Raw genomic sequence first — 26,034 nt, 5'->3', positions numbered from 1 at the left:
ATTAAAAATAATAGTTGATTTATATATGCATATATGCAAACAATAGGGTAAAAGTTGCGACGAGTTAATTGAGTTAATTTACTGAAAAATTCAGCATTAATATCGCTTCAAAGCAAGGGCTCCGTGGCTTAGTGGTTAAAGCGCCTGTCTTGTAAACAGGAGATCATGAGTTCGATTCTCATCGGAGCCTTGCTGTTATGTTACTTGAATTTTTTTTCGTAGCTATTAAATTTTTAAAAATAAAACAATAGGGTAAAAGTTCCGATGAGTTAATTTAGTTAAATTACTGGAACATTCAGAATTCATATCGTTTCAGAGCAAGAGCTCCGTGGCTTAGTGGTTAAAGCGCCTGTCTCATAAACAGGAGATCATGAGTTCGATTCTCGTCGGACCCTTGCTGTTATGTTACTTGAATTATTTTTCGTAGCTATTAAATTTTGAAAAATAAAACAATAGGGTAAAACTTCCGATGAGTTAATTTAGTTAAATTACTGGAATATTCAGAATTCATATCATTTCAGAGCAAGATCTCCGTGGCTTAGTGGTTAAAGCGCCTGTCTCGTAAACAGGAGATCATGAGTTCAATTGTCGTCGGAGCCTTGCTGTTAAGTCACATTAACTAGATTTCGTAGCTATCAAATTTTGAAAAAATTAAAAATAATAGTTGATTTATATATGCAAATATGCAAACAATAGGGTAAAAGTTGCGACGAGTTAATTGAGTTAATTTACTGAAAAACTCAGCATTAATATCGCTTCAAAGCACGGGCTTCGTGGCTTAGTGGTTAAAGCGCCTGTCTCGTAAACAGGAGATCATGAGTTCAATTGTCGTCGGAGCCTTGCTGTTAAGTTACATGAACTAGATCTCGTAGCTATCAAATTTTGAAAAAATTAAAAATAATAGTTGATTTATATATGCACATATGCAAACAATAGGGTAAAAGTTGCGACGAGTTAATTGAGTTAATTTACTGAAAAATTCAGCATTAATATCGCTTCAAAGCAAGGGCTCCGTGGCTTAGTGGTTAAAGCGCCTGTCTTGTAAACAGGAGATCATGAGTTCGATTCTCATCGGAGCCTTGCTGTTATGTTACTTGAATTTTTTTTCGTAGCTATTAAATTTTTAAAAATAAAACAATAGGGTAAAAGTTCCGATGAGTTAATTTAGTTAAATTACTGGAACATTCAGAATTCATATCGTTTCAGAGCAAGAGCTCCGTGGCTTAGTGGTTAAAGCGCCTGTTTTGTAAACAGGAGATCATGAGTTCGATTCTCGTCGGACCCTTGCTGTTATGTTACTTGAATTATTTTTCGTAGCTATTAAATTTTGAAAAATAAAACAATAGGGTAAAAGTTCCGATGAGTTAATTTAGTTAAATTACTGGAATATTCAGAATTTATATCGTTTCAGAGCAAGATCTCCGTGGCTTAGTGGTTAAAGCGCCTGTCTCGTAAACAGGAGATCATGAGTTCAATTGTCGTCGGAGCCTTGCTGTTAAGTCACATGAACCAGATTTCGAAGCTATCAAATTTTGAAAAAATTAAAAATAATTGTTGATTTATATATGCAAATATGCAAACAATAGGGTAAAAGTTGCGACGAGTTAATTGAGTTAATTTACTGAAAAATTCAGCATTAATATCGCTTCAAAGCACGGGCTCCGTGGCTTAGTGGTTAAAGCGCCTGCCTCGTAAACAGGAGATTATGAGTTCGATTCTCGTCGGAGCCTTGCTGTTATGTTACTTGAATTATTTTTCGTAGCTATTAAATTTTGAAAAATAAAACAATAGGGTAAAAGTTCCGATGAGTTAATTTAGTTAAATTACTGGAATATTCAGAATTCATATCGTTTCAGAGCAAGATCTCCGTGGCTTAGTGGTTAAAGCGCCTGTCTCTTAAATAGGAGATCATGAGTTCAATTGTCGTCGGAGCCTTGCTGTTAAGTCACATGAACTAGATTTCGTACCTATCAAATTTTGAAAAAATTAAAAATAATAGTTTATTTATATATGCAAATATGCAAACAATAGGGTAAAAGTTGCGACGAGTTAATTGAGTTAATTTACTGAAAAATTCAGCATTAATATCGCTTCAAAGCACGGGCTCCGTGGCTTAGTGGTTAAAGCGCCTGTCTTGTAAACAGGAGATCATGAGTTCGATTCTCGTCGGAGCCTTGCTGTTATGTTACTTGAATTATTTTTCGTAGCTATTAAATTTTGAAAAATAAAACAATACGGTAAAAGTTCCGATGAGTTAATTTAGTTAAATTACTGGAATATTCAGAATTCATATCGTTTCAGAGCAAGAGCTCCGTGGCTTTGTGGTTAAAGCGCCTGTTTTGTAAACACTACGTTGTGTGGGCTAAGCGGATACGCGCCCTTCCCAAGCCAAGGTGTTGAGGCATCGTGCCGAGGGCTGCATGGTACTGGGGAAGTAAAACTACGGTATCGCTAACGATCCCCTCGGGGCACCGGGCGACACCCCGTTGTATCTAGCCTTCCACCCGGGTGGGGGACTACCGGGTGGTGACCTTTTACTTGCCCCCTTACTCGTGGGATTCCCATGGATAAATCAAATCAAAACAACTCCAATACTACTAAACCTACGGTGCAGGGGTCTGCTCAGGGCAGAACCCACACTGATACCACTACGCTAGGGCCTGTATCCAGCTATACTCGTGCCGATTTGTCGGTGCGTGTGACTGGTCAGGCTTCGAAACGCACCGTGCAACGTCGCCGTAAACGACAGATTGCTCGGGAAAAGGCCAAATCTGGGTCTGGAACGGTCTCCACCCCCGCTGGGGGTGCGGCGACACGTGACACCCATTTGAAGAGGCCTAGAACGGAGGATTCGACTCCCTCGCCCAGTACCTCGCAGGCGGCGGCTAAAAAGGCTAAGTCCTATAGTGCCGTTGCCAGCGCCGAGAAGATGGCCATTATTAAAAAAGGCTATCCGAAGGCGGCCATCACGGAGGAGGACGTGGGCCCTATTCAGAAGGCGATTCTAGGGGCGCTGGATGGGATACCTTCGGGGAGCCGTCTACCGCGCCTTGCGAATTTTAGCCTGACGGCCGGGGCCCTGGTATATTCCTGTGATGATACGTTCACTGGTCAATGGTTGAAGGAAAACATAGCCGACTCGGTGGTGGGGGATGCGGTGCTCTCAGTAATGAGGGCTAGCGAACTCCCTAAGCCGTTTAAGGTAATGTTCCGCACCAGAGACCAGATCACTAAAGAGCCGGCGGTGCTGTTCCGGCGCCTAAAGGCCCTTAACGATGGCTTTGCTACCGAATACTGGAAGTGCATTCGGACATACGTGGACAGGGCAGTGCGATACTGGGTACTGTCCATTGATGGCTCCTCGCTGGACGCCATTAAGAATGCTGGCTTCGTGGGCTACACTGGAGTGGACAAGGGTTCCTTCAAACTCCTTCAGAACACGGAAGCCACTAAAACCACTGTAGCCGAGTCTGCGGCAGGGGGTGGTAATAGCGAGATGGGGGATCTCGCTGTGGAGCTCTCTGGCGTCGCTCTAGGCACAGAGGGGGAGGGGGGGGGCTCATTCGGAAGTTTGTTCTTCCATGGATGAGTCCACCCTACTGGAAGAATCGGATGGGACCCTTCGGGGTTCAGCCGATGAGCGTTCTAGTGGTCCTGGTGAGGGGGAGGATCTTGGGACTGGGAGCTTGCCTGTCAGGGGGGGAGGTGCCACTGGCCCTCTCGGGACTGATGAGGTGTAGCTAGGTCCCTTCTGAACCCCTCTCTTAAGGACCATGGGGACGCTACGTGCGATTCAAATCAATCTGCACCATAGTAAGGCGGCCTCTGCGGTACTCTGCAGGAGGTTTGCTATAGAGGGTCTTGATCTGGCCCTCATACAAGAACCGTGGATATGCCATGGCAAAATCCTCGGTCTTGACGCGGCAGGGTCACTATTTTATGACCATACTGCTGCTAGACCTAGGGCGTGTATTCTGGTTCGGAGGGATCTTTGCTGTATCTCTCTACCGCTGTACACGTCCCATGACACGGCGGCCGTGAAGCTAGTCCTGGCCACTGGGAATGCCAAGTTGACTATCACGGCCGCCTCTGCTTACTTTGCCCACGACGCGGACTCTCTCCCGACAATTGAGGTGATCAATTTGGTCGATCAATGTGAAAGGAGAGGGGACAAACTAATCATTGGCTGCGACGCCAACGCTCATCACATCACGTGGGGCAGTTCTGACTGCAACAGGAGAGGTGATGATTTACTAGAATATTTAGTTGGTTGTAAACTCCATATTCTTAATCAAAACAATGAACCCACTTTTGTTACTTCTAATAGAAGGGAGGTCATTGACCTCACGCTAGCCACGGAAAACCTCGCGTCTTCCGTGTCTAACTGGCATGTGTCTACTGAGCCGTCTCTGTCGGATCATAGGCACATCTGCTTTACTGTCGCGACTACCTCTGTCCCGGCGGGGACGGAGGTACGCAATCCAAAACGGACCAATTGGACCGGCTATAAGGAAGACCTTATCCTACGCTACGGAGATGGTCACACCCCTAAACTCACTTCACCTTACGAACTTGATAGGGCTGCTGGTGACTTAGAGAGCTCTATCATTGAGTCGTTTCACCGGAACTGCCCACTCAAGACCGTTAACCGCTCGAGGCTTGTCCCTTGGTGGAATGCGGATCTCAGCCGGCTTCGGAAATACACGCGCAGGCTCTTCAACAAAGCCAAGCGCACGGGAGACTGGACTGGATACAGGCAGTCCCTTAATACCTACAACAGGGCCATTAGAGCTGCTAAGAAGGACTCTTGGCGGACCTTCTGTGAGCAAGTCTCCAATGTCCCTGCCACGGCTAGGGTCATGAAGATCCTAGCGCACGACAACACACATCGTCTTAACACTATTAAGTTGCAGGAGGGTGTGTACACTAAGTCTGGGGCTGAGACTCTCAAGCATATGCTGGAGGTCCACTTCCCTGACTCCACTCCAATCAATCCAACAAACCCTGACTCTCTATACCCTGTTCTGCACAGGGCGAAGAGAGAGGACTGGCTTGTAGCCAGGCAGGTTGTTACGATTCCCAAGCTTCGTTGGGCTGTCAACTGTTTTGAGCCCTACAAGTCTCCGGGACCCGATGGGGTCTTCCCTCGGCTTTTGCAGGAGGGCTTAGACCACATCGCCTCTCCGTTATGCAAAATCTATAGACTTTGCATTGCTCTCGGTCACATACCTTGTGATTGGAAGCGATCTAGGGTCATCTTTATTCCCAAGCCCGGGAAGGTTTCCTACCTCGAGGCGAAGGCATTTAGGCCCATATGCCTGACCTCCTTCTTCCTCAAAATCCTGGAGAAGCTGGTGGACAGGTACATTAGAGACGAGGTACTTTCGGTAACTCCTCTCTCTTCTTCACAATTTGCTTACCAAAAAGGTAAATCAACTGAGACGGCCCTTCACGGCCTCACGAATTGCCTGGACAGGGCATTCGAGTTTCAGGAAATTTCACTGGCCGTCTTCCTCGATATTGAGGGGGCCTTTGACAAGGTCTCCAGCTCGGTTATTACTGAAGCTGTTAAGAGATTTGGCATCAGCGACACTCTTGGCCGCTGGATCAAGTCCATGCTCACCGACCGCGAGGTGTCGGCGTCCCTCCTTGGGGACTCTCTAGGGGTGACTACCAGCCGGGGCTGCCCTCAGGGTGGAGTGCTCTCCCCCCTGTTGTGGTGCCTGGTGGTGGACGAACTCTTGGAGAGACTCGGGGGTGCTGGGGGCTGTAGCTGCTTCGGGTATGCGGACGATGTAGCAATAGTCTTTACCGGGAAGTTCCCGGATACTGTCACCACACTTATGAGATCTGCTCTCTCTAGCGTGGAGCAATGGTGTCAGGCGGTTAACCTTTCCGTTAATCCTGATAAAACTGTCCTTGTTCCGTTTACGAGGAAGAATACTAAGGATCTGTTCAATGATATCTCCTTCTTTGGCCAGGTCCTGACAAAGTCCTCCGAGGTGAAATACCTGGGGGTGACCTTTGACTGCAGACTCACATGGAAGCCGCATCTTGATCGGTGTATCAAGAAGGCCAAGATGCTTTTCTGGAGGACCAGGAGCTCAGTCGGCCAGACTTGGGGCCTCAACCCCAAGGCTGTACACTGGCTCTATACTGGGATCATCAGACCCATACTATCTTACGAGGCACTTGTCTGGTGGACAAGGGTCCGGCTGAAGACGGTGCAGGCTGCCCTGCGCAAGCTTCAAAGGCTTGCCTGCATTGGTGTTACAGGGGCCATGAGATCGACCCCAACTGCTTCCCTGGAGGTGCTTCTTGACATGCTACCTCTTCATCTTTTCATTGAGGAGGAGGCTGTCATGGGGGCCTACAGGCTCCACATTAATGGCTGTTGGGTTCCAAGACTTTGGGATTACAGCCATACGAAGCTCTTTCGGGAGTACGCTGCACTTGAGCCGTCGTTAACGATGTGCTCTGACAAAACCGTTACCAGCTTTGATTTCACTAAGCCATTCAGCATCCACTTTCCCAGTCGGGCCGAGTGGACTAACCTGCTGCCTCTTGGCACTGGGGGTGAAACTATTTGGTTCACCGATGGTTCCAAGACTGATTCCGGCGCTGGCGCCGGCTATTACTGCCAAACTACAAGGGTCGGTTTTTCTGCTTGCCTGGGCACCTTTGCTAGTGTGTTCCAAGCGGAAATTGCCGCGATCTGTTATTGCGCAGACTACTGCATTAACAAAGGGTATAAAGGACGGACTGTGAGGATCTATTCTGACAGTCAGGCCGCCCTGAATGCGCTGGACCAGTGTCAGATTACCTCTCAACTGGTGCGTAGCTGCCTTGATCTGCTAGCGCAACTGGCGTCCTGCAACAGGGTTCTGTTGTACTGGGTGCCAGGGCATAGCGGTTATTATGGCAATGAGCAAGCCGATAGATTTGCGAAAAGGGGCGCGGAGGCCAAGCTCTTGGGGCCGGAGCCGGCCGTCCCCATCCCCTACGGGCATGTCAAACGGAGCCTGCATGACAGGATGACTGTCATACAAAACCAGCTCTGGCATGACATGGATGGCCAGAGACAGACAAAACAGTTAGTCAATGGTCCCTGCAGGTCTCGTGCTAGAGACCTAATTTCGCTCAGCAGATGGGATATTAGGCTGGCCACCGGTCTTCTGACCGGACACTGTCGGCTAAATAGGCACCTCCATCTGATGGGTCTTGCTGACGACCCCCTCTGCAGGTCGTGCCAGGAGAAGGAAGAAACATCCGCTCACGTACTTTGCGAGTGCGACTTCTTCGCCTCGCTTAGACTAGAACATTATGATTCACACACTGTGGAGCCCTCGCGGGTCTCCTCTTTTACGGTGGAGCGAATTCTTCGCTACGCTGCGGCTACGGGCCTATTCAAGGCCTGATTATGAGGTTGCACAATATGCCTTTGGCATCGGTGCTAGGGCGTGAGCCCCGCCTCATCAACAATAATAATAAACAGGAGATCATGAGTTCGATTCTCGTCGGACCCTTGCTGTTATGTTACTTGAATTATTTTTCGTAGCTATTAAATTTTGAAAAATAAAACAATAGGGTAAAAGTTCCGATGAGTTAATTTAGTTAAATTACTGGAATATTCAGAATTCATATCGTTTCAGAGCAAGATCTCCGTGGCTTAGTGGTTAAAGCGCCTGTCTCGTAAACAGGAGATCATGAGTTCAATTGTCGTCGGAGCCTTGCTGTTAAGTCACATGAACCAGATTTCGAAGCTATCAAATTTTGAAAAAATTAAAAATAATTGTTGATTTATATATGCAAATATGCAAACAATAGGGTAAAAGTTGCGACGAGTTAATTGAGTTAATTTACTGAAAAATTCAGCATTAATATCGCTTCAAAGCACGGGCTCCGTGGCTTAGTGGTTAAAGCGCCTGTCTCGTAAACAGGAGATCATGAGTTCGATTGTCGTCGGAGCCTTGCTGTTAAGTTACGTGAACTAGATCTCGTAGCTATCAAATTTTGAAAAAATTAAAAATAATAGTTGATTTATATATGCAAATATGCAAACAATAGGGTAAAAGTTGCGACGAGTTAATTGAGTTAATTTACTGAAAAATTCAGCATTAATATCGCTTCAAAGCACGGGCTCCGTGGCTTAGTGGTTAAAGCGCCTGTCTCGTAAACAGGAGATCATGAGTTCGATTCTCGTCGGAGCCTTGCTGTTATGTTACTTGAATTATTTTTCGTAGCTATTAAATTTTGAAAAATAAAACAATAGGGTAAAAGTTCCGATGAGTTAATTTAGTTAAATTACTGGAATATTCAGAATTCATATCGTTTCAGAGCAAGATCTCCGTGGCTTAGTGGTTAAAGCGCCTGTCTCGTAAACAGGAGATCATGAGTTCAATTGTCGTCGGAGCCTTGCTGTTAAGTCACATGAACTAGATTTCGTAGCTATCAAATTTTGAAAAAATTAAAAATAATAGTTGATTTATATATGCATATATGCAAACAATAGGGTAAAAGTTGCGACGAGTTAATTGAGTTAATTTACTGAAAAATTCAGCATTAATATCGCTTCAAAGCACGGGCTCCGTGGCTTAGTGGTTAAAGCGCCTGTCTTGTAAACAGGAGATCATGAGTTCGATTCTCGTCGGAGCCTTGCTGTTATGTTACGTGAATTATTTTTCGTAGCTATTAAATTTTGAAAAATAAAACAATACGGTAAAAGTTCCGATGAGTTAATTTAGTTAAATTACTGGAATATTCAGAATTCATATCGTTTCAGAGCAAGAGCTCCGTGGCTTTGTGGTTAAAGCGCCTGTCTCGTAAACAGGAGATCATGAGTTCAATTATATAAAAAAGACTTGGTTTGCCCAAGCCTTAAAAACAAAACGATAAGAGTTTTTCCAGTTGTCTGAAGCGCGGATATTATTTTTTTTCTATTGAATTTTAAGGACAATCCACATTTTACTACTCTTTAGAATTTAATTCAATCGCCTGATTTTACTGCTAATGGATTAGTTTCCTATAAATTAATTGAAATAAAAAATTACTTATCTCAGATTTTTCAACAACAATTCCATTTTCCTGAAACATTTTATCATGAAATTTTCTCTTTTCAATGAAGAACGTACTTTAATTTTCAAATAATACTCTCATTAATAATGTATTATATGCGGTCTTTTCGAATACAAAAGGGGGCTGTTATCACCTTTCTTATATTTGATAAAGGGGTTCGTTTCCTCTTTCAGCACAGTCACAATTATTGAACTGTGTATATCAGTACTTGTGGGGAAGATTTTAGAAGTGTTGGTTGAGTTGCTATTTAGTTGACAACATTATGAAAACTTGATGTGTTTAAAACCTTTTGAAAGGAAAATTCTCGGAAATTTAAAAAAAAGAGTCAATTTGATTAAATTTACACAATATCCCTCAAAATAATAAATGCATGATAAAAAGTATCAGGAAAATGGAATTGTTGTTGAAAAATCTGAGATAAGTAATTTTTTATTTCAATTTATTTATAGGAAACTAATCCATTAGCAGTAAAATCAGGCGATTGAATTAAATTCTAAAGAGTAGTAAAATACGGATTGTCCTTAAAATTCAGTAGAAAAAAAATAATATCCGCGCTTCAGACAATGGAAAAACTCTTATCGTTTTGTTTTTAAGGCTTGGGCAAACCAAGTCTTTTTTATATAATATCTGTTCCTTCAGCCTTAATTTGTATTAATCCATTATAAAAATAATAATATGCTTGTCAAACTTCATTAATTCGATGTTCCAGTAAGATGTTCGTGAGCATATTGGCTCACTCCAAGTGCCTCTCATTATTTTATGGGAAAGATTAAAATTTTAAATTATTCGGCAGGGGAGTGTAAATTAATTCACCATAGATAGGCGGGTGGTAACTTATTTCATATAAAAAGGCGGTTGGTGACTCAATTAAGTTTAGTTGACCTTTTTGTATAGATTTAAAAAAAAAGTTATTTCTAAACCACGCGCCAGCACGCGCACATTTCATTGAAAGTTTGTTATTTAAGAATTTCCTAAGATTCTTCATCAAAAATAGACAACGAGCTTTCCAAGACTCGAACCTGCAATGTTTTGCTTCGAATGCAAACGCGTTATCCATTACGCCACAAGCCCGTACTTCATAACAATAAAATTATCCAAGCATTGTATTTATAGGATTATTTCATTTATGTTGAATAAAAGATCTGTAAAAATAAACACCGATCTTGCCAGGACTCGAACCTGCAATCTTCTGCTCCAGAGGCAGACGCGTTATCCTTTGCGCCACAAACCCGATAAAAGCTGAACAAAATGCTATGCAAACAGTGTAATATATGTAACGGTTTTAACATGATTTATAAATTAATTAAAATAAAATACTTAGACTTAATTGTTCTTAATCAAACTTCAGAAGTTCAACATTCTATAAATGCTTAATAATTCAAAAGTGTTCCGAACCTTAACTTCGCAGTAGTTTCTGAGTTATTCGATGGAGTGGACCACCAAAAATCCCATGCTTTTTCTATGGGACGCTAAGCCTAAAATCTGTGAATTATTTCTTTAACATTACGGGAGGGTGTGGGTTCTTATCTAGAAGGGCCTACCGGCCCTCTAGAATAGTCGTCGGAGCCTTGCTGTTAAGTCACATGAACTAGATTTCGTAGCTATCAAATTTTGAAAAAATTAAAAATAATAGTTGATTTATATATGCATATATGCAAACAATAGGGTAAAAGTTGCGACGAGTTAATTGAGTTAATTTACTGAAAAATTCAGCATTAATATCGCTTCAAAGCACGGGCTCCGTGGCTTAGTGGTTAAAGCGCCTGTCTTGTAAACAGGAGATCATGAGTTCGATTCTCGTCGGAGCCTTTCTGTTATGTTACTTGAACTAGATTCCGTAGCTATTAAATTTGAAAAATTAAAATAATAGGGTAAAAGTTCCGATGAGTTAATTTAGTTAAATTACTGAAATATTCAGAATTCATATCGTTTCAGAGCAAGAGCTCCGTGTCTTAGTGGTTAAAGCGCCTGTCTCGTAAACAGGAGATCATGAGTTCGATTGTCGTCGGAGCCTTGCTGTTAAGTTACATGAACTAGATTTCGTAGCTATCAAATTTTGAAAAAATTAAAAATAATAGTTGATTTATATATGCATATATGCAAACAATAGGGTAAAAGTTGCGACGAGTTAATTGAGTTAATTTACTGAAAAATTCAGCATTAATATCGCTTCAAAGCACGGGCTCCGTGGCTTAGTGGTTAAAGCGCCTGTCTCGTAAACAGGAGATCATGAGTTAGATTGTTGTCGGGGCCTTGCTGTTAAGTTACATGAACTAGATCTCGTAGCTATCAAATTTTGAAAAAGTTAAAAATAATAGTTGATTTATATATGCATATATGAAAACAATAGGGTAAAAGTTGCGACGAGTTAATTGAGTTAATTTACTGAAAAATTCAGCATTAATATCGCTTCAAAGCAAGGGCTCCGTGGCTTAGTGGTTAATGCGCCTGTCTTGTAAACAGGAGATCATGAGTTCGATTCTCGTCGGAGCCTTGCTGTTATGTTACTTGAATTTTTTTTCGTAGCTATTAAATTTTGAAAAATAAAACAATAGGGTAAAAGTTCCGATGAGTTAATTTAGTTAAATTACTGGAATATTCAGAATTCATATCGTTTCAGAGCAAGAGCTCCGTGGCTTAGTGGTTAAAGCGCCTGTCTCGTAAACAGGAGATCATGAGTTCAATTGTCGTCGGAGCCTTGCTGTTAAGTCACATGAACTAGATTTCGTAGCTATCAAATTTTTAAAAAATTAAAAATAATAGTTGATTTATATATGCAAATATGCAAACAATAGGGTAAAAGTTGCGACGAGTTAATTGAGTTAATTTACTGAAAAATTCAGCATTAATATCGCTTCAAAGCACGGGCTACGTGGCTTAGTGGTTAAAGCGCCTGTCTCGTAAACAGGAGATCATGAGTTCGATTGTTGTCGGAGCCTTGCTGTTAAGTTACATGAACTAGATCTCGTAGCTATCAAATTTTGAAAAAATTAAAAATAATAGTTGATTTATATATGCATATATGAAAACAATAGGGTAAAAGTTGCGACGAGTTAATTGAGTTAATTTACTGAAAAATTCAGCATTAATATCGCTTCAAAGCAAGGGCTCCGTGGCTTAGTGGTTAAAGCGCCTGTCTTGTGAACAGGAGATCATGAGTTCGATTCTCGTCGGAGCCTTGCTGTTATGTTACTTGAATTTTTTTTCGTAGCTATTAAATTTTGAAAAATAAAACAAGTTGGGAAAGCCAAAATATTACCTCTCCGAGTGGTGATGACTATCACTACCCCTTAAACAACCTAAATATATGCATCTATCGCTTTTTTTAATTCTTTGAGAGTGCAGGAATTCAATTTTAAAATAGTCAATTGTTCAAGCCTTTTCAATATCTCTCAATTGCTGTGGAAACTCTACTCTCTCGCTATACCTCAACCGTATTCTTAGTCTACCAGTATGATTTGTAACATTTGTCCATATCAAAGCTGAATCATACCTCGCCACACAAAAAGCAAATGTCCCCAAAACATGGAAGCCACAACCCAATCACACATAAGCTAGGCTCGTACTTGTTCATCGCTTTCGATGATTTCACTAATATTAGCATTAACATTTTGTACATTATTGGGTTCCTTATTAATAGATATGCCTACGCCTACAGTACTTTCAATAGAACATTTTTTTAATGCATTATCTTTCGTACGATCATGGCCAACTGGCCTCGTGGTAGGACCAACATTTTGCGTGCTAGAACCTGTTCCAGAAACAGCCTTTTTTTCCGCGGCTAACGCTCTTCTCCTTTCATTTTCGCGTTTCCTAAATTCGGGATCTGACCTTTTTGCCCTCATTCTTTCCCTTGCCTTTCGTTTTCTGATTTCCTCTTTACTTAAATTATTATCTTCCTCCATTTTATTATTCAGTTCTCACAAAGGATGGCAAAATCAATCTCCTTAAATACTCACACAGGTTGGCAAAATCAATCTCCTTCAGTAATACGTAAGGCTTAATTATATTATTTGCCGAACAAAATTAGTCGAGCAAATCTAACACTTAACTTCTTCCTTCGAAATTCTATCAAAGAATGAATCAAATGTTTAAAAAAAGGTTTTTTTAGCAAATAGGGCGCTATCATACCAACAGCAATTCCGTCATATTTAAAAAATATACATTGCCAACACTTTTTTCAAATAAAGAATGATAAAAGTGCGTAAAAAAGGTCTTTCACAAATAGGCCTAGGGGGCGTATAAACTAAACAGCAACAACGCTCTACAGCTACACTAATCTTACACGAACAAGGAGTACTATAAACCCACTACTGGAAGCGGTATTTTTATTCAAACGTAAAACAATTTCGCTTAAGCTTAACATCTCTAGACATCGGTAAAAATGTCTCTATCACTCCTAGGTAACTGTATGCACAGGATTTTACGACATTATAACTCAAATTCATCTGATTATGTTTTAACAAGGTTAAATCTAACTGGGAGTAAGATGAAAGGAGTAGAAGCTTATCTGTCTTAGGAAATATGAAATTTTATCTTAACAGTTCGTTAAATCATAAGTTTATAACGAAAAAACGCGGAAGGGGAAAACGAGCAGACAACAGCGATTTTTGGGGGTAGAAGGTTAAGAGCGCCATCTGTCGTCCGTGCCAAAGTTGAACTTCCACTCGAAACGCAATGAGAAAGTGGATAAAATAATGCCATCAGCTATTTAACTGCGTCGATATATTTAACGACTTGACCCATGACATGCCCATAACACTGGCTTCTATGAATCCTATTTATTCTTGGATGCTAGGAAACTTGGTAGACGTAACAGTCTGTACCAAGTACCCAAGCATCCTTCAATAAACGCCTGGCAACATTGTGGTACGCATGGTACAACTAAAAAATAGGATGTGTATCTATCTTTCCAGTCACTCCAAGTCGTTAAGCCCTCATTACAGAGGATTTGAAACACTATCGTAATTCCAAGTGTCTCGAATCTCTACGTTCCTGTCCATTATGAACAGTGCTGAGAGAATGATACATCAGAAAGAGCCATTCAAATCGAATTGCCGAAAATATTATCCATATTTTCATTTCATATAACAGAGAAAACAAATTATTATGGTTCTGAGAGGAGCTTCCCATTTTGGTTGTTGTTCTCAAAAATATATCGCAATGCACGGGCCTAGATAGATACAGGAGGCAATGTAGGAAATATAACGCAATGCACGGGCCTAAAAAGATATAAGAGACAATGTACGAAATATAACGCAATGCACGGGCCTTGATAGATATAGGAGGCAATGATTTAACGACTTCGGTACTTGGGTTTATCTTTAATATTTAAATAAATATAATTATTTTTAATTATTTTAATCGCCAGTAAATAACTTTAAAAATAGTTAAATCGTTTAAAATAAAAATGTTCATAATATCTTTCGAAAATTTGCTAATATTGACGTTTAAAGTGAAGGGTACCCTTCTTGCCCGCTTTCTTCAAATTTTGGGGTATATATACGATCCGTTTCCATTATAATAATAGATAAAAACGCATTCGCGTGAACCTTTGGTGGAAGCCCTGCCATTGGGAGGCTAGACGTTTCTCGTAACCCTAGCTGGTCGCCGCGTATATCTTAAAACCAAATAATAGATAAAAACGCATTCGCGTGAACCGATGGTGGAAGCCCTGCCATTGGGAGGCTAGACGTTTCTCGTAACCCTAGCCGCTCGCCGCGTATATCTTGAAACCAAACGATGACGGTGGAAAAGAAGCCAGAATGGACTGACCGGCGTCCATGTGGAATGGACAAAAGGCCTGAAGATGGTGGTGCATAGAAGCTGGTGTCAATGTGGAATTGATGAAGAACAGAAGATGGTGGTGCATAGAAGCTGGTGTCAATGTGGAATTGACGAAGAACAGAAGATGGTAGTGTAGAGAAGCTGGTGTCAATGTGGAATTGACGAAGAACAGAAGATGGTGGGACATAGAAGCTGGAGTCAAGGTGAAATTGACGAAGAACAGAAGTTGGTGGTGCTTGGAAGCAAGCACGTACAGACTAGTGTCCATGTGGGATGGACAAAGACTAGCAGATTGTCGTCCTTAGAAGCCAGTTAGTAAAGACTGGTGTTGGTAGATGAATGACCAAATTTCCGTGAACCGCGAACGCGTTCCGGAAATCGGGTATTTGTTTGCTCCGATTTGTAAACTGCGAACGCGGTCACGTGGGGTCTGACAGACAGACAGACACACAGACACACAGACAGACACGGCCGGTGTAATACCTCTCCGTGACATACGTCACTCGGAGAGGTAACAATAGGGTAAAAGTTCCGATGAGTTAATTTAGTTAAATTACTGGAATATTCAGAATTCATATCGTTTCAGAGCAAGAGCTCCGTGGCTTAGTGGTTAAAGCGCCTGTCTCGTAAACAGGAGATCATGAGTTCAATTGTCGTCGGAGCCTTGCTGTTAAGTCACATGAACTAGATTTCGTAGCTATCAAATTTTGAAAAAATTAAAAATAATAGTTGATATGCAAATATGCAAACAATAGGGTAAAAGTTGCGACGAGTTAATTGAGTTAATTTACTGAAAAATTCAGCATTAATATCGCTTCAAAGCACGGGCTCCGTGGCTTAGTGGTTAAAGCGCCTGTCTTGTAAACAGGAGATCATGAGTTCGATTCTCGTCGGAGCCTTGCTGTTAGGTTACTTGAATTATTTTTCGTAGCTATTAAATTTTGAAAAATAAAACAATAGGGTAAAAGTTCCGATGAGTTAATTTAGTTAAATTACTGGAATATTCAGAATTCATATCGTTTCAGAGCAAGAGCTCCGTGGCTTAGTGGTTAAAGCGCCTGTCTTGTAAACAGGAGATCATGAGTTCGATTCTCGTCGGAGCCTTGCTGTTATGTTACTTGAATTATTTTTCGTAGCTATTAAATTTTGAAAAATAAAACAATAGGGTAAAAGTTCCGATGAGTTAATTTAGTTAAATTACTGGAATATTCAGAATTCATATCGTTTCCGAGCAAGAGCTCCGTGGCTTTGTGGTTAAAGCGCCTGTCTCGTAAACAGGAGACCATGAGTTCGATTGTCGTCGGAGCCTTGCTGTTAAGTTACATGAACTAGATTTCGTAGCTATCAAATTTTGAAAAAATTAAAAATAATAGTTGATTTATATATGCATATATGCAAACAATAGGGTAAAAGTTGCGACGAGTTAATTGAGTTAATTTACTGAAAAATTCAGCATTAATATCGCTTCAAAGCACGGGCTCCGTGGCTTAGTGGTTAAAGCGCCTGTCTTGTAAACAGGAGATCATGAGTTCGATTCTCGTCGGAGCCTTGCTGTTATGTTACTTGAATTATTTTTCGTAGCTATTAAATTTTGAAAAATGAAACAATAGGGTAGAAGTTCCGATGAGTTAATTTAGTTAAATTACTGGAATATTCAGAATTCATATCGTTTCAGAGCAAAATCTCCGTGGCTTAGTGGTTAAAGCGCCTGTCTCGTAAACAGGAGATCATGAGTTCAATTGTCGTCGGAGCCTTGCTGTTAAGTCACATGAACTAGATTTCGTAGCTATCAAATTTTGAAAAAATTAAAAATAATAGTTGATTTATATATGCAAATATGCAAACAATAGGGTAAAAGTTGCGACGAGTTAATTGAGTTAATTTACTGAAAAATTCAGCATTAATATCGCTTCAAAGCACGGGCTCCGTGGTTTAGTGGTTAAAGCGCCTGTCTCGTAAACAGGAGATCATGAGTTCGATTGTCGTCGGAGCCTTGCTGTTAAGTTACATGAACTAGATCTCGTAGCAATCAAATTTTGAAAAAATTAAAAATAATAGTTGATTTATATATGCATATATGCAAACAATAGGGTAAAAGTTGCGACGAATTAATTGAGTTAATTTACTGAAAAATTCAGCATTAATATCGCTTCAAAGCAAGGGCTCCGTGGCTTAGTGGTTAAAGCGCCTGTCTGGTAAACAGGAGATCATGAGTTCGATTCTCGTCGGAGCCTTGCTGTTATGTTACTTGAATTTTTTTCGTAGCTATTAAATTTTGAAAAATAAAACAATAGGGTAAAAGTTCCGATGAGTTAATTTAGTTAAATTACTGGAATATTCAGAATTCATATCGTTTCAGAGCAAGAGCGCCGTGGCTTAGTGGTTAAAGCGCCTGTCTTGTAAACAGGAGATCATGAGTTCGATTCTCGTCGGAGCCTTGCTGTTATGTTACTTGAATTATTTTTCGTAGCTATTAAATTTTGAAAAATAAAACAAAAGGGTAAAAGTTCCAATGAGTTAATTTAGTTAAATTACTGGAATATTCAGAATTCATATCGTTTCAGAGCAAGAGCTCCGTGGCTTAGTGGTTAAAGCGCCTGTCTCGTAAACAGGAGATCATGCGTTCAATTGTCGTCGGAGCCTTGCTGTTAAGTCACATGAACTAGATTTCGTAGCTATCAAATTTTGAAAAAATTAAAAATAATAGTTGATTTATATATGCAAATATGCAAACAATAGGGTAAAAGTTGCGACGAACTAATTGAGTTAATTTACTGAAAATTTCAGCATTAATATCGCTTCAAAGCACGGGCTCCGTGGCTTAGTGGTTAAAGCGCCTGTCTCGTAAACAGGAGATCATGAGTAAGATTGTTGTCGGGGCCTTGCTGTTAAGTTACATGAACTAGATCTCGTAGCTATCAAATTTTGAAAAAGTTAAAAATAATAGTTGATTTATATATGCATATATGAAAACAATAGGGTAAAAGTTGCGACGAGTTAATTGAGTTAATTTACTGAAAAATTCAGCATTAATATCGCTTCAAAGCAAGGGCTCCGTTTCTTAGTGGTTAAAGCGCCTGTCTTGTAAACAGGAGATCATGAGTTCGATTCTCGTCGGAGCCTTGCTGTTATGTTACTTGAATTTTTTTTCGTAGCTATTAAATTTTGAAAAATAAAACAATAGGGTAAAAGTTCCGATGAGTTAATTTAGTTAAATTACTGGAATATTCAGAATTCATATCGTTTCAGAGCAAGAGCTCCGTGGCTTAGTGGTTAAAACGCCTGTCTCGTAAACAGGAGATCATGAGTTCAATTGTCGTCGGAGCCTTGCTGTTAAGTCACATGAACTAGATTTCGTAGCTATCAAATTTTTAAAAAATTAAAAATAATAGTTGATTTATATATGCAAATATGCAAACAATAGGGTAAAAGTTGCGACGAGTTAATTGAGTTAATTTACTGAAAAATTCAGCATTAATATTGCTTCAAAGCACGGGCTACGTGGCTTAGTGGTTAAAGCGCCTGTCTCGTAAACAGGAGATCATGAGTTCGATTGTTGTCGGAGCCTTGCTGTTAAGTTACATGAACTAGATTTCGTAGCTATCAAATTTTGAAAAAATTAAAAATAATAGTTTATTTATATATGCAAATATGCAAACAATAGGGTAAAAGTTGCGACGAACTAATTGAGTTAATTTACTGAAAATTTCAGCATTAATATCGCTTCAAAGCACGGGCTCCGTGGCTTAGTGGTTAAAGCGCCTGTCTTTTAAACAGGAGATCATGAGTTCGATTCTCGTCGGAGCCTTGCTGTTATGTTACTTGAATTATTTTTCGTAGCTATTAAATTTTGAAAAATAAAACAATAGGGTAAAAGTTCCGATGAGTTAATTTAGTTAAATTACTGGAATATTCAGAATTCATATCGTTTCAGAGCAAGAGCTCCGTGGCTTAGTGGTTAAAGCGCCTGTCTTGTAAACAGGAGATCATGAGTTCGATTCTCGTCGGAGCCTTGCTGTTATGTTACTTGAATTATTTTTCGTAGCTATTAAATTTTGAAAAATAAAACAATAGGGTAAAAGTTCCGATGAGTTAATTTAGTTAAATTACTGGAATATTCAGAATTCATATCGTTTCCGAGCAAGAGCTCCGTGGCTTTGTGGTTAAAGCGCCTGTCTCGTAAACAGGAGACCATGAGTTCGATTGTCGTCGGAGCCTTGCTGTTAAGTTACATGAACTAGATCTCGTAGCTATCAAATTTTGAAAAAGTTAAAAATAATAGTTGATTTATATATGCATATATGAAAACAATAGGGTAAAAGTTGCGACGAGTTAATTGAGTTAATTTACTGAAAAATTCAGCATTAATATCGCTTCAAAGCAAGGGCTCCGTGGCTTAGTGGTTAAAGCGCCTGTCTTGTAAACAGGAGATCATGAGTTCGATTCTCGTCGGAGCCTTGCTGTTATGTTACTTGAATTTTTTTTCGTAGCTATTAAATTTTGAAAAATAAAACAATTGGGTAAAAGTTCCGATGAGTTAATTTAGTTAAATTACTGGAATATTCAGAATTCATATCGTTTCAGAGCAAGAGCTCCGTGGCTTAGTGGTTAAAGCGCCTGTCTCGTAAACAGGAGATCATGAGTTCAATTGTCGTCGGAGCCTTGCTGTTAAGTCACATGAACTAGATTTCGTAGCTATCAAATTTTTAAAAAATTAAAAATAATAGTTGATTTATATATGCAAATATGCAAACAATAGGGTAAAAGTTGCGACGAGTTAATTGAGTTAATTTACTGAAAAATTCAGCATTAATATCGCTTCAAAGCACGGGCTACGTGGCTTAGTGGTTAAAGCGCCTGTCTCGTAAACAGGAGATCATGAGTTCGATTGTTGTCGGAGCCTTGCTGTTAAGTTACATGAACTAGATCTCGTAGCTATCAAATTTTGAAAAAATTAAAAATAATAGTTGATTTATATATGCATATATGAAAACAATAGGGTAAAAGTTGCGACGAGTTAATTGAGTTAATTTACTGAAAAATTCAGCATTAATATCGCTTCAAAGCAAGGGCTCCGTGGCTTAGTGGTTAAAGCGCCTGTCTTGTAAACAGGAGATCATGAGTTCGATTCTCGTCGGAGCCTTGCTGTTATGTTACTTGAATTTTTTTTCGTAGCTATTAAATTTTGAAAAATAAAACAAAAGGGTAAAAGTTCCAATGAGTTAATTTAGTTAAATTACTGGAATATTCAGAATTCATATCGTTTCAGAGCAAGAGCTCCGTGGCTTAGTGGTTAAAGCGCCTGTCTCGTAAACAGGAGATCATGCGTTCAATTGTCGTCGGAGCCTTGCTGTTAAGTCACATGAACTAGATTTCGTAGCTATCAAATTTTGAAAAAATTAAAAATAATAGTTTATTTATATATGCAAATATGCAAACAATAGGGTAAAAGTTGCGACGAACTAATTGAGTTAATTTACTGAAAATTTCAGCATTAATATCGCTTCAAAGCACGGGCTCCGTGGCTTAGTGGTTAAAGCGCCTGTCTTTTAAACAGGAGATCATGAGTTCGATTCTCGTCGGAGCCTTGCTGTTATGTTACTTGAATTATTTTTCGTAGCTATTAAATTTTGAAAAATAAAACAATAGGGTAAAAGTTCCGATGAGTTAATTTAGTTAAATTACTGGAATATTCAGAATTCATATCGTTTCCGAGCAAGAGCTCCGTGGCTTTGTGGTTAAAGCGCCTGTCTCGTAAACAGGAGACCATGAGTTCGATTGTCGTCAGAGCCTTGCTGTTAAGTTACATGAACTAGATTTCGTAGCTATCAAATTTTGAAAAAATTAAAAATAATAGTTGATTTATATATGCATATATGCAAACAATAGGGTAAAAGTTGCGACGAGTTAATTGAGTTAATTTACTGAAAAATTCAGCATTAATATCGCTTCAAAGCAAGGGCTCCGTGGCTTAGTGGTTAAAGCGCCTGTCTTGTAAACAGGAGATCATGAGTTCGATTCTCGTCGGAGCCTTGCTGTTATGTTACTTGAATTTTTTTTCGTAGCTATTAAATTTTGAAAAATAAAACAAAAGGGTAAAAGTTCCAATGAGTTAATTTAGTTAAATTACTGGAATATTCAGAATTCATATCGTTTCAGAGCAAGAGCTCCGTGGCTTAGTGGTTAAAGCGCCTGTCTCGTAAACAGGAGATCATGCGTTCAATTGTCGTCGGAGCCTTGCTGTTAAGTCACATGAACTAGATTTCGTAGCTATCAAATTTTGAAAAAATTAAAAATAATAGTTTATTTATATATGCAAATATGCAAACAATAGGGTAAAAGTTGCGACGAACTAATTGAGTTAATTTACTGAAAATTTCAGCATTAATATCGCTTCAAAGCACGGGCTCCGTGGCTTAGTGGTTAAAGCGCCTGTCTTTTAAACAGGAGATCATGAGTTCGATTCTCGTCGGAGCCTTGCTGTTATGTTACTTGAATTATTTTTCGTAGCTATTAAATTTTGAAAAATAAAACAATAGGGTAAAAGTTCCGATGAGTTAATTTAGTTAAATTACTGGAATATTCAGAATTCATATCGTTTCCGAGCAAGAGCTCCGTGGCTTTGTGGTTAAAGCGCCTGTCTCGTAAACAGGAGACCATGAGTTCGATTGTCGTCGGAGCCTTGCTGTTAAGTTACATGAACTAGATTTCGTAGCTATCAAATTTTGAAAAAATTAAAAATAATAGTTGATTTATATATGCATATATGCAAACAATAGGGTAAAAGTTGCGACGAGTTAATTGAGTTAATTTACTGAAAAATTCAGCATTAATATCGCTTCAAAGCACGGGCTCCGTGGCTTAGTGGTTAAAGCGCCTGTCTTGTAAACAGGAGATCATGAGTTCGATTCTCGTCGGAGCCTTGCTGTTATGTTACTTGAATTATTTTTCGCAGCTATTAAATTTTGAAAAATGAAACAATAGGGTAGAAGTTCCGATGAGTTAATTTAGTTAAATTACTGGAATATTCAGAATTCATATCGTTTCAGAGCAAAATCTCCGTGGCTTAGTGGTTAAAGCGCCTGTCTCGTAAACAGGAGATCATGAGTTCAATTGTCGTCGGAGCCTTGCTGTTAAGTCACATGAACTAGATTTCGTAGCTATCAAATTTTGAAAAAATTAAAAATAATAGTTGATTTATATATGCAAATATGCAAACAATAGGGTAAAAGTTGCGACGAGTTAATTGAGTTAATTTACTGAAAAATTCAGCATTAATATCGCTTCAAAGCACGGGCTCCGTGGTTTAGTGGTTAAAGCGCCTGTCTCGTAAACAGGAGATCATGAGTTCGATTGTCGTCGGAGCCTTGCTGTTAAGTTACATGAACTAGATCTCGTAGCAATCAAATTTTGAAAAAATTAAAGATAATAGTTGATTTATATATGCATATATGCAAACAATAGGGTAAAAGTTGCGACGAATTAATTGAGTTAATTTACTGAAAAATTCAGCATTAATATCGCTTCAAAGCAAGGGCTCCGTGGCTTAGTGGTTAAAGCGCCTGTCTGGTAAACAGGAGATCATGAGTTCGATTCTCGTCGGAGCCTTGCTGTTATGTTACTTGAATTTTTTTTCGTAGCTATTAAATTTTGAAAAATAAAACAATAGGGTAAAAGTTCCGATGAGTTAATTTAGTTAAATTACTGGAATATTCAGAATTCATATCGTTTCAGAGCAAGAGCTCCGTGGCTTAGTGGTTAAAGCGCATGTCTTGTAAACAGGAGATCATGAGTTCGATTCTCGTCGGAGCCTTGCTGTTATGTTACTTGAATTATTTTTCGTAGCTATTAAATTTTGAAAAATAAAACAAAAGGGTAAAAGTTCCAATGAGTTAATTTAGTTAAATTACTGGAATATTCAGAATTCATATCGTTTCAGAGCAAGAGCTCCGTGGCTTAGTGGTTAAAGCGCCTGTCTCGTAAACAGTAGATCATGCGTTCAATTGTCGTCGGAGCCTTGCTGTTAAGTCACATGAACTAGATTTCGTAGCTATCAAATTTTGAAAAAATTAAAAATAATAGTTGATTTATATATGCAAATATGCAAACAATAGGGTAAAAGTTGCGACGAACTAATTGAGTTAATTTACTGAAAATTTCAGCATTAATATCGCTTCAAAGCACGGGCTCCGTGGCTTAGTGGTTAAAGCGCCTGTCTTTTAAACAGGAGATCATGAGTTCGATTCTCGTCGGAGCCTTGCTGTTATGTTACTTGAATTTTTTTTCGTAGCTATTAAATTTTGAAAAATAAAACAATAGGGTAAAAGTTCCGATGAGTTAATTTAGTTAAATTACTCGAATATTCAGAATTCATATCGTTTCAGTGCAAGAGGTCCGTGGCTTAGTGGTTAAAGCGCCTGTCTCGTAAACAGGAGATCATGAGTTAATTGTCGTCGGAGCCTTGCTGTTAAGTCACATGAACTAGATTTCGTAGCTATCAAATTTTGAAAAAATTAAAAATAATAGTTGAATTATATATGCATATATGCAAACAATAGGGTAAAAGTTGCGACGAGTTAATTTACTGAAAAATTCAGCATTAATATCGCTTCAAAGCACGGGCTCCGTGGCTTAGTGGTTAAAGCGCCTGTCTCGTAAACAGGAGATCATGAGTTCGATTGTCGTCGGAGCCTTGATGTTAAGTTACATGAACTAGATCTCGTAGCTATCAAATATTGAAAAAATTAAAAATAATAGTTGATTTATATATGCAAATATGCAAACAATAGGGTAAAAGTTGCGGCGAGTTAATTGAGTTAATTTACTGAAAAATTCAGCATTAATATCGCTTCAAAGCAAGGGCTCCGTGGCTTAGTGGTTAAAGCGCCTGTCTGGTAAACAGGAGATCATGAGTTCGATTCTCGTCGGAGCCTTGCTGTTATGTTACTTGAATTTTTTTTCGTAGCTATTAAATTTTGAAAAATAAAACAATAGGGTAAAAGTTCCGACGAGTTAATTTAGTTAAATTACTGGAATATTCAGAATTCATATCGTTTCAGAGCAAGAGCTACGTGGCTTAGTGGTTAAAGCGCCTGTCTTGTAAACAGGAGATCATGAGTTCGATTCTCGTCGGAGCCTTGCTGTTATGTTACTTGAATTATTTTTCGTAGCTATTAAATTTTGAAAAATAAAACAATAGGGTAAAAGTTCCAATGAGTTAATTTAGTTAAATTACTGGAATATTCAGAATTCATATCGTTTCAGAGCAAGAGCTCCGTGGCTTAGTGGTTAAAGCGCCTGTCTCGTAAACAGGAGATCATGAGTTCAATTGTCGTCGGAGCCTTGCTGTTAAGTCACATGAACTAGATTTCGTAGCTATCAAATTTTGAAAAAATTAAAAATAATAGTTGATTTATATATGCAAATATGCAAACAATAGGGTAAAAGTTGCGACGAGTTAATTGAGTTAATTTACTGAAAATTTCAGCATTAATATCGCTTCAAAGCACGGGCTCCGTGGCTTAGTGGTTAAAGCGCCTGTCTTTTAAACAGGAGATCATGAGTTCGATTCTCGTCGGAGCCTTGCTGTTATGTTACTTGAATTTTTTTTCCTAGCTATTAAATTTTGAAAAATAAAACAATAGGGTAAAAGTTCCGATGAGTTAATTTAGTTAAATTACTCGAATATTCAGAATTCATATCGTTTCAGTGCAAGAGGTCCGTGGCTTAGTGGTTAAAGCGCCTGTCTCGTAAACAGGAGATCATGAGTTAATTGTCGTCGGAGCCTTGCTGTTAAGTCACATGAACTAGATTTCGTAGCTATCAAATTTTGAAAAAATTAAAAATAATAGTTGATTTATATATGCATATATGCAAACAATAGGGTAAAAGTTGCGACGAGTTAATTGAGTTAATTTACTGAAAAATTCAGCATTAATATCGCTTCAAAGCACGGGCTCCGTGGCTTAGTGGTTAAAGCGCCTGTCTCGTAAACAGGAGATCATGAGTTCGATTGTCGTCGGAGCCTTGATGTTAAGTTACATGAACTAGATCTCGTAGCTATCAAATTTTGAAAAAATTAAAAATAATAGTTGATTTATATATGCATATATGCAAACAATAGGGTAAAAGTTGCGACGAGTTAATTGAGTTAATTTACTGAAAAATTCAGCATTAATATCGCTTCAAAGCAAGGGCTCCGTGGCTTAGTGGTTAAAGCGCCTGTCTGGTAAACAGGAGATCATGAGTTCGATTCTCGTCGGAGCCTTGCTGTTTTGTTACTTGAATTTTTTTCGTAGCTATTAAATTTTGAAAAATAAAACAATAGGGTAAAAGTTCCGATGAGTAAATTTATTTAAATAACTGGAATATTCAGAATTCATATCGTTTCAGAGCAAGAGCTCCGTGGCTTAGTGGTTAAAGCGCCTGTCTTGTAAACAGGAGATCATGAGTTCGATTCTCGTCGGAGCCTTGCTGTTATGTTACTTGAATTATTTTTCGTAGCTATTAAACTTTGAAAAATAAAACAATAGGGTAAAAGTTCCGATGAGTTAATTTAGTTAAATAACTGGAATATTCAGAATTCATATCGTTTCAGAGCAAGAGCTCCGTGGCTTAGTGGTTAAAGCGCCTGTCTTGTAAACAGGAGATCATGAGTTCGATTCTCGTCGGAGCCTTGCTGTTATGTTACTTGAATTATTTTTCGTAGCTATTAAACTTTGAAAAATAAAACAATAGGGTAAAAGTTCCGATGAGTTAATTTAGTTAAATTACTGGAATATTCAGAATTCATATCGTTTCAGAGCAAGAGCTCCGTGGCTTAGTGGTTAAAGCGCCTGTCTCGTAAACAGGAGATCATGAGTTCAATTGTCGTCGGAGCCTTGCTGTTAAGTCACATGTACTAGATTTCGTAGCTATCAAATTTTGAAAAAATTAAAAATAATAGTTGATTTATATATGCAAATATGCAAACAATAGGGTAAAAGTTGCGATGAGTTAATTTACTGAAAAATTCAGCATTAATATCGCTTCAAAGCACGGGCTCCGTGGCTTAGTGGTTAAAGCGCCTGTCTTGTAAGCAGGAGATCATGAGTTCGATTCTCGACGGAGCCTTGCTGTTATGTTACTTGAATTATTTTTCGTAGCTATTAAATTTTGAAAAATAAAACAATA

General features: G+C 39.1%; 44 non-coding genes across 44 annotated transcripts; all 44 read left to right on the top strand.

Annotated features, from left to right (window-relative positions):
* The first annotated feature begins 117 nt into the window (after positions 1 to 117).
* TRNAT-UGU (transfer RNA threonine (anticodon UGU)) lies at positions 118 to 190 on the top strand. Its single transcript has one exon. It is a non-coding gene; the product is annotated as a tRNA-Thr (tRNA).
* A 577-nt stretch (positions 191 to 767) lies between these two features.
* On the top strand, positions 768 to 840 carry TRNAT-CGU (transfer RNA threonine (anticodon CGU)). Its single transcript has one exon. It is a non-coding gene; the product is annotated as a tRNA-Thr (tRNA).
* Positions 841 to 1,007: 167 nt separating this feature from the next.
* Positions 1,008 to 1,080, top strand: TRNAT-UGU (transfer RNA threonine (anticodon UGU)). The gene has a single exon. It is a non-coding gene; the product is annotated as a tRNA-Thr (tRNA).
* Positions 1,081 to 1,657: 577 nt separating this feature from the next.
* TRNAT-CGU (transfer RNA threonine (anticodon CGU)) lies at positions 1,658 to 1,730 on the top strand. The gene has a single exon. It is a non-coding gene; the product is annotated as a tRNA-Thr (tRNA).
* A 372-nt stretch (positions 1,731 to 2,102) lies between these two features.
* On the top strand, positions 2,103 to 2,175 carry TRNAT-UGU (transfer RNA threonine (anticodon UGU)). Its single transcript has one exon. It is a non-coding gene; the product is annotated as a tRNA-Thr (tRNA).
* Positions 2,176 to 7,898: 5,723 nt separating this feature from the next.
* Positions 7,899 to 7,971, top strand: TRNAT-CGU (transfer RNA threonine (anticodon CGU)). The gene has a single exon. It is a non-coding gene; the product is annotated as a tRNA-Thr (tRNA).
* A 167-nt stretch (positions 7,972 to 8,138) lies between these two features.
* Positions 8,139 to 8,211, top strand: TRNAT-CGU (transfer RNA threonine (anticodon CGU)). Its single transcript has one exon. It is a non-coding gene; the product is annotated as a tRNA-Thr (tRNA).
* A 372-nt stretch (positions 8,212 to 8,583) lies between these two features.
* Positions 8,584 to 8,656, top strand: TRNAT-UGU (transfer RNA threonine (anticodon UGU)). The gene has a single exon. It is a non-coding gene; the product is annotated as a tRNA-Thr (tRNA).
* Positions 8,657 to 10,811: 2,155 nt separating this feature from the next.
* Positions 10,812 to 10,884, top strand: TRNAT-UGU (transfer RNA threonine (anticodon UGU)). Its single transcript has one exon. It is a non-coding gene; the product is annotated as a tRNA-Thr (tRNA).
* Positions 10,885 to 11,496: 612 nt separating this feature from the next.
* On the top strand, positions 11,497 to 11,569 carry TRNAT-UGU (transfer RNA threonine (anticodon UGU)). The gene has a single exon. It is a non-coding gene; the product is annotated as a tRNA-Thr (tRNA).
* Positions 11,570 to 11,701: 132 nt separating this feature from the next.
* On the top strand, positions 11,702 to 11,774 carry TRNAT-CGU (transfer RNA threonine (anticodon CGU)). Its single transcript has one exon. It is a non-coding gene; the product is annotated as a tRNA-Thr (tRNA).
* A 407-nt stretch (positions 11,775 to 12,181) lies between these two features.
* TRNAT-UGU (transfer RNA threonine (anticodon UGU)) lies at positions 12,182 to 12,254 on the top strand. Its single transcript has one exon. It is a non-coding gene; the product is annotated as a tRNA-Thr (tRNA).
* Positions 12,255 to 15,454: 3,200 nt separating this feature from the next.
* TRNAT-CGU (transfer RNA threonine (anticodon CGU)) lies at positions 15,455 to 15,527 on the top strand. The gene has a single exon. It is a non-coding gene; the product is annotated as a tRNA-Thr (tRNA).
* Positions 15,528 to 15,688: 161 nt separating this feature from the next.
* TRNAT-UGU (transfer RNA threonine (anticodon UGU)) lies at positions 15,689 to 15,761 on the top strand. The gene has a single exon. It is a non-coding gene; the product is annotated as a tRNA-Thr (tRNA).
* Positions 15,762 to 15,893: 132 nt separating this feature from the next.
* Positions 15,894 to 15,966, top strand: TRNAT-UGU (transfer RNA threonine (anticodon UGU)). Its single transcript has one exon. It is a non-coding gene; the product is annotated as a tRNA-Thr (tRNA).
* Positions 15,967 to 16,338: 372 nt separating this feature from the next.
* On the top strand, positions 16,339 to 16,411 carry TRNAT-UGU (transfer RNA threonine (anticodon UGU)). Its single transcript has one exon. It is a non-coding gene; the product is annotated as a tRNA-Thr (tRNA).
* A 372-nt stretch (positions 16,412 to 16,783) lies between these two features.
* On the top strand, positions 16,784 to 16,856 carry TRNAT-CGU (transfer RNA threonine (anticodon CGU)). The gene has a single exon. It is a non-coding gene; the product is annotated as a tRNA-Thr (tRNA).
* Positions 16,857 to 17,023: 167 nt separating this feature from the next.
* Positions 17,024 to 17,096, top strand: TRNAT-GGU (transfer RNA threonine (anticodon GGU)). The gene has a single exon. It is a non-coding gene; the product is annotated as a tRNA-Thr (tRNA).
* Positions 17,097 to 17,227: 131 nt separating this feature from the next.
* Positions 17,228 to 17,300, top strand: TRNAT-UGU (transfer RNA threonine (anticodon UGU)). Its single transcript has one exon. It is a non-coding gene; the product is annotated as a tRNA-Thr (tRNA).
* Positions 17,301 to 17,912: 612 nt separating this feature from the next.
* TRNAT-UGU (transfer RNA threonine (anticodon UGU)) lies at positions 17,913 to 17,985 on the top strand. The gene has a single exon. It is a non-coding gene; the product is annotated as a tRNA-Thr (tRNA).
* Positions 17,986 to 18,597: 612 nt separating this feature from the next.
* On the top strand, positions 18,598 to 18,670 carry TRNAK-UUU (transfer RNA lysine (anticodon UUU)). Its single transcript has one exon. It is a non-coding gene; the product is annotated as a tRNA-Lys (tRNA).
* A 132-nt stretch (positions 18,671 to 18,802) lies between these two features.
* On the top strand, positions 18,803 to 18,875 carry TRNAT-UGU (transfer RNA threonine (anticodon UGU)). Its single transcript has one exon. It is a non-coding gene; the product is annotated as a tRNA-Thr (tRNA).
* Positions 18,876 to 19,247: 372 nt separating this feature from the next.
* Positions 19,248 to 19,320, top strand: TRNAT-UGU (transfer RNA threonine (anticodon UGU)). Its single transcript has one exon. It is a non-coding gene; the product is annotated as a tRNA-Thr (tRNA).
* Positions 19,321 to 19,452: 132 nt separating this feature from the next.
* On the top strand, positions 19,453 to 19,525 carry TRNAT-CGU (transfer RNA threonine (anticodon CGU)). Its single transcript has one exon. It is a non-coding gene; the product is annotated as a tRNA-Thr (tRNA).
* Positions 19,526 to 19,932: 407 nt separating this feature from the next.
* On the top strand, positions 19,933 to 20,005 carry TRNAT-UGU (transfer RNA threonine (anticodon UGU)). Its single transcript has one exon. It is a non-coding gene; the product is annotated as a tRNA-Thr (tRNA).
* A 372-nt stretch (positions 20,006 to 20,377) lies between these two features.
* Positions 20,378 to 20,450, top strand: TRNAK-UUU (transfer RNA lysine (anticodon UUU)). Its single transcript has one exon. It is a non-coding gene; the product is annotated as a tRNA-Lys (tRNA).
* A 372-nt stretch (positions 20,451 to 20,822) lies between these two features.
* TRNAT-UGU (transfer RNA threonine (anticodon UGU)) lies at positions 20,823 to 20,895 on the top strand. Its single transcript has one exon. It is a non-coding gene; the product is annotated as a tRNA-Thr (tRNA).
* A 372-nt stretch (positions 20,896 to 21,267) lies between these two features.
* On the top strand, positions 21,268 to 21,340 carry TRNAK-UUU (transfer RNA lysine (anticodon UUU)). The gene has a single exon. It is a non-coding gene; the product is annotated as a tRNA-Lys (tRNA).
* Positions 21,341 to 21,712: 372 nt separating this feature from the next.
* On the top strand, positions 21,713 to 21,785 carry TRNAT-UGU (transfer RNA threonine (anticodon UGU)). Its single transcript has one exon. It is a non-coding gene; the product is annotated as a tRNA-Thr (tRNA).
* Positions 21,786 to 22,157: 372 nt separating this feature from the next.
* Positions 22,158 to 22,230, top strand: TRNAT-CGU (transfer RNA threonine (anticodon CGU)). Its single transcript has one exon. It is a non-coding gene; the product is annotated as a tRNA-Thr (tRNA).
* Positions 22,231 to 22,397: 167 nt separating this feature from the next.
* Positions 22,398 to 22,470, top strand: TRNAT-GGU (transfer RNA threonine (anticodon GGU)). Its single transcript has one exon. It is a non-coding gene; the product is annotated as a tRNA-Thr (tRNA).
* Positions 22,471 to 22,602: 132 nt separating this feature from the next.
* Positions 22,603 to 22,675, top strand: TRNAT-UGU (transfer RNA threonine (anticodon UGU)). The gene has a single exon. It is a non-coding gene; the product is annotated as a tRNA-Thr (tRNA).
* A 372-nt stretch (positions 22,676 to 23,047) lies between these two features.
* Positions 23,048 to 23,120, top strand: TRNAK-UUU (transfer RNA lysine (anticodon UUU)). The gene has a single exon. It is a non-coding gene; the product is annotated as a tRNA-Lys (tRNA).
* Positions 23,121 to 23,482: 362 nt separating this feature from the next.
* Positions 23,483 to 23,555, top strand: TRNAT-CGU (transfer RNA threonine (anticodon CGU)). Its single transcript has one exon. It is a non-coding gene; the product is annotated as a tRNA-Thr (tRNA).
* Positions 23,556 to 23,722: 167 nt separating this feature from the next.
* Positions 23,723 to 23,795, top strand: TRNAT-GGU (transfer RNA threonine (anticodon GGU)). The gene has a single exon. It is a non-coding gene; the product is annotated as a tRNA-Thr (tRNA).
* Positions 23,796 to 23,927: 132 nt separating this feature from the next.
* On the top strand, positions 23,928 to 24,000 carry TRNAT-UGU (transfer RNA threonine (anticodon UGU)). The gene has a single exon. It is a non-coding gene; the product is annotated as a tRNA-Thr (tRNA).
* Positions 24,001 to 24,132: 132 nt separating this feature from the next.
* On the top strand, positions 24,133 to 24,205 carry TRNAT-CGU (transfer RNA threonine (anticodon CGU)). Its single transcript has one exon. It is a non-coding gene; the product is annotated as a tRNA-Thr (tRNA).
* A 167-nt stretch (positions 24,206 to 24,372) lies between these two features.
* On the top strand, positions 24,373 to 24,445 carry TRNAK-UUU (transfer RNA lysine (anticodon UUU)). The gene has a single exon. It is a non-coding gene; the product is annotated as a tRNA-Lys (tRNA).
* Positions 24,446 to 24,816: 371 nt separating this feature from the next.
* On the top strand, positions 24,817 to 24,889 carry TRNAT-CGU (transfer RNA threonine (anticodon CGU)). The gene has a single exon. It is a non-coding gene; the product is annotated as a tRNA-Thr (tRNA).
* A 167-nt stretch (positions 24,890 to 25,056) lies between these two features.
* TRNAT-GGU (transfer RNA threonine (anticodon GGU)) lies at positions 25,057 to 25,129 on the top strand. Its single transcript has one exon. It is a non-coding gene; the product is annotated as a tRNA-Thr (tRNA).
* Positions 25,130 to 25,260: 131 nt separating this feature from the next.
* Positions 25,261 to 25,333, top strand: TRNAT-UGU (transfer RNA threonine (anticodon UGU)). The gene has a single exon. It is a non-coding gene; the product is annotated as a tRNA-Thr (tRNA).
* Positions 25,334 to 25,465: 132 nt separating this feature from the next.
* TRNAT-UGU (transfer RNA threonine (anticodon UGU)) lies at positions 25,466 to 25,538 on the top strand. Its single transcript has one exon. It is a non-coding gene; the product is annotated as a tRNA-Thr (tRNA).
* A 132-nt stretch (positions 25,539 to 25,670) lies between these two features.
* On the top strand, positions 25,671 to 25,743 carry TRNAT-CGU (transfer RNA threonine (anticodon CGU)). Its single transcript has one exon. It is a non-coding gene; the product is annotated as a tRNA-Thr (tRNA).
* Positions 25,744 to 25,901: 158 nt separating this feature from the next.
* TRNAT-UGU (transfer RNA threonine (anticodon UGU)) lies at positions 25,902 to 25,974 on the top strand. The gene has a single exon. It is a non-coding gene; the product is annotated as a tRNA-Thr (tRNA).
* Positions 25,975 to 26,034: the final 60 nt, after the last annotated feature.

Source organism: Phalangium opilio, unplaced genomic scaffold, assembly GCF_054372755.1.
Source record: "Phalangium opilio isolate 3A_F unplaced genomic scaffold, DU_Popi_V2 ptg000360l_1, whole genome shotgun sequence".
Classification (NCBI taxonomy): Eukaryota; Metazoa; Arthropoda; class Arachnida; order Opiliones; family Phalangiidae; genus Phalangium; species Phalangium opilio.
The sequence above is the reverse complement of the archived record's forward strand: the minus strand, read 5'-3'. Positions and strand labels throughout refer to the sequence as shown.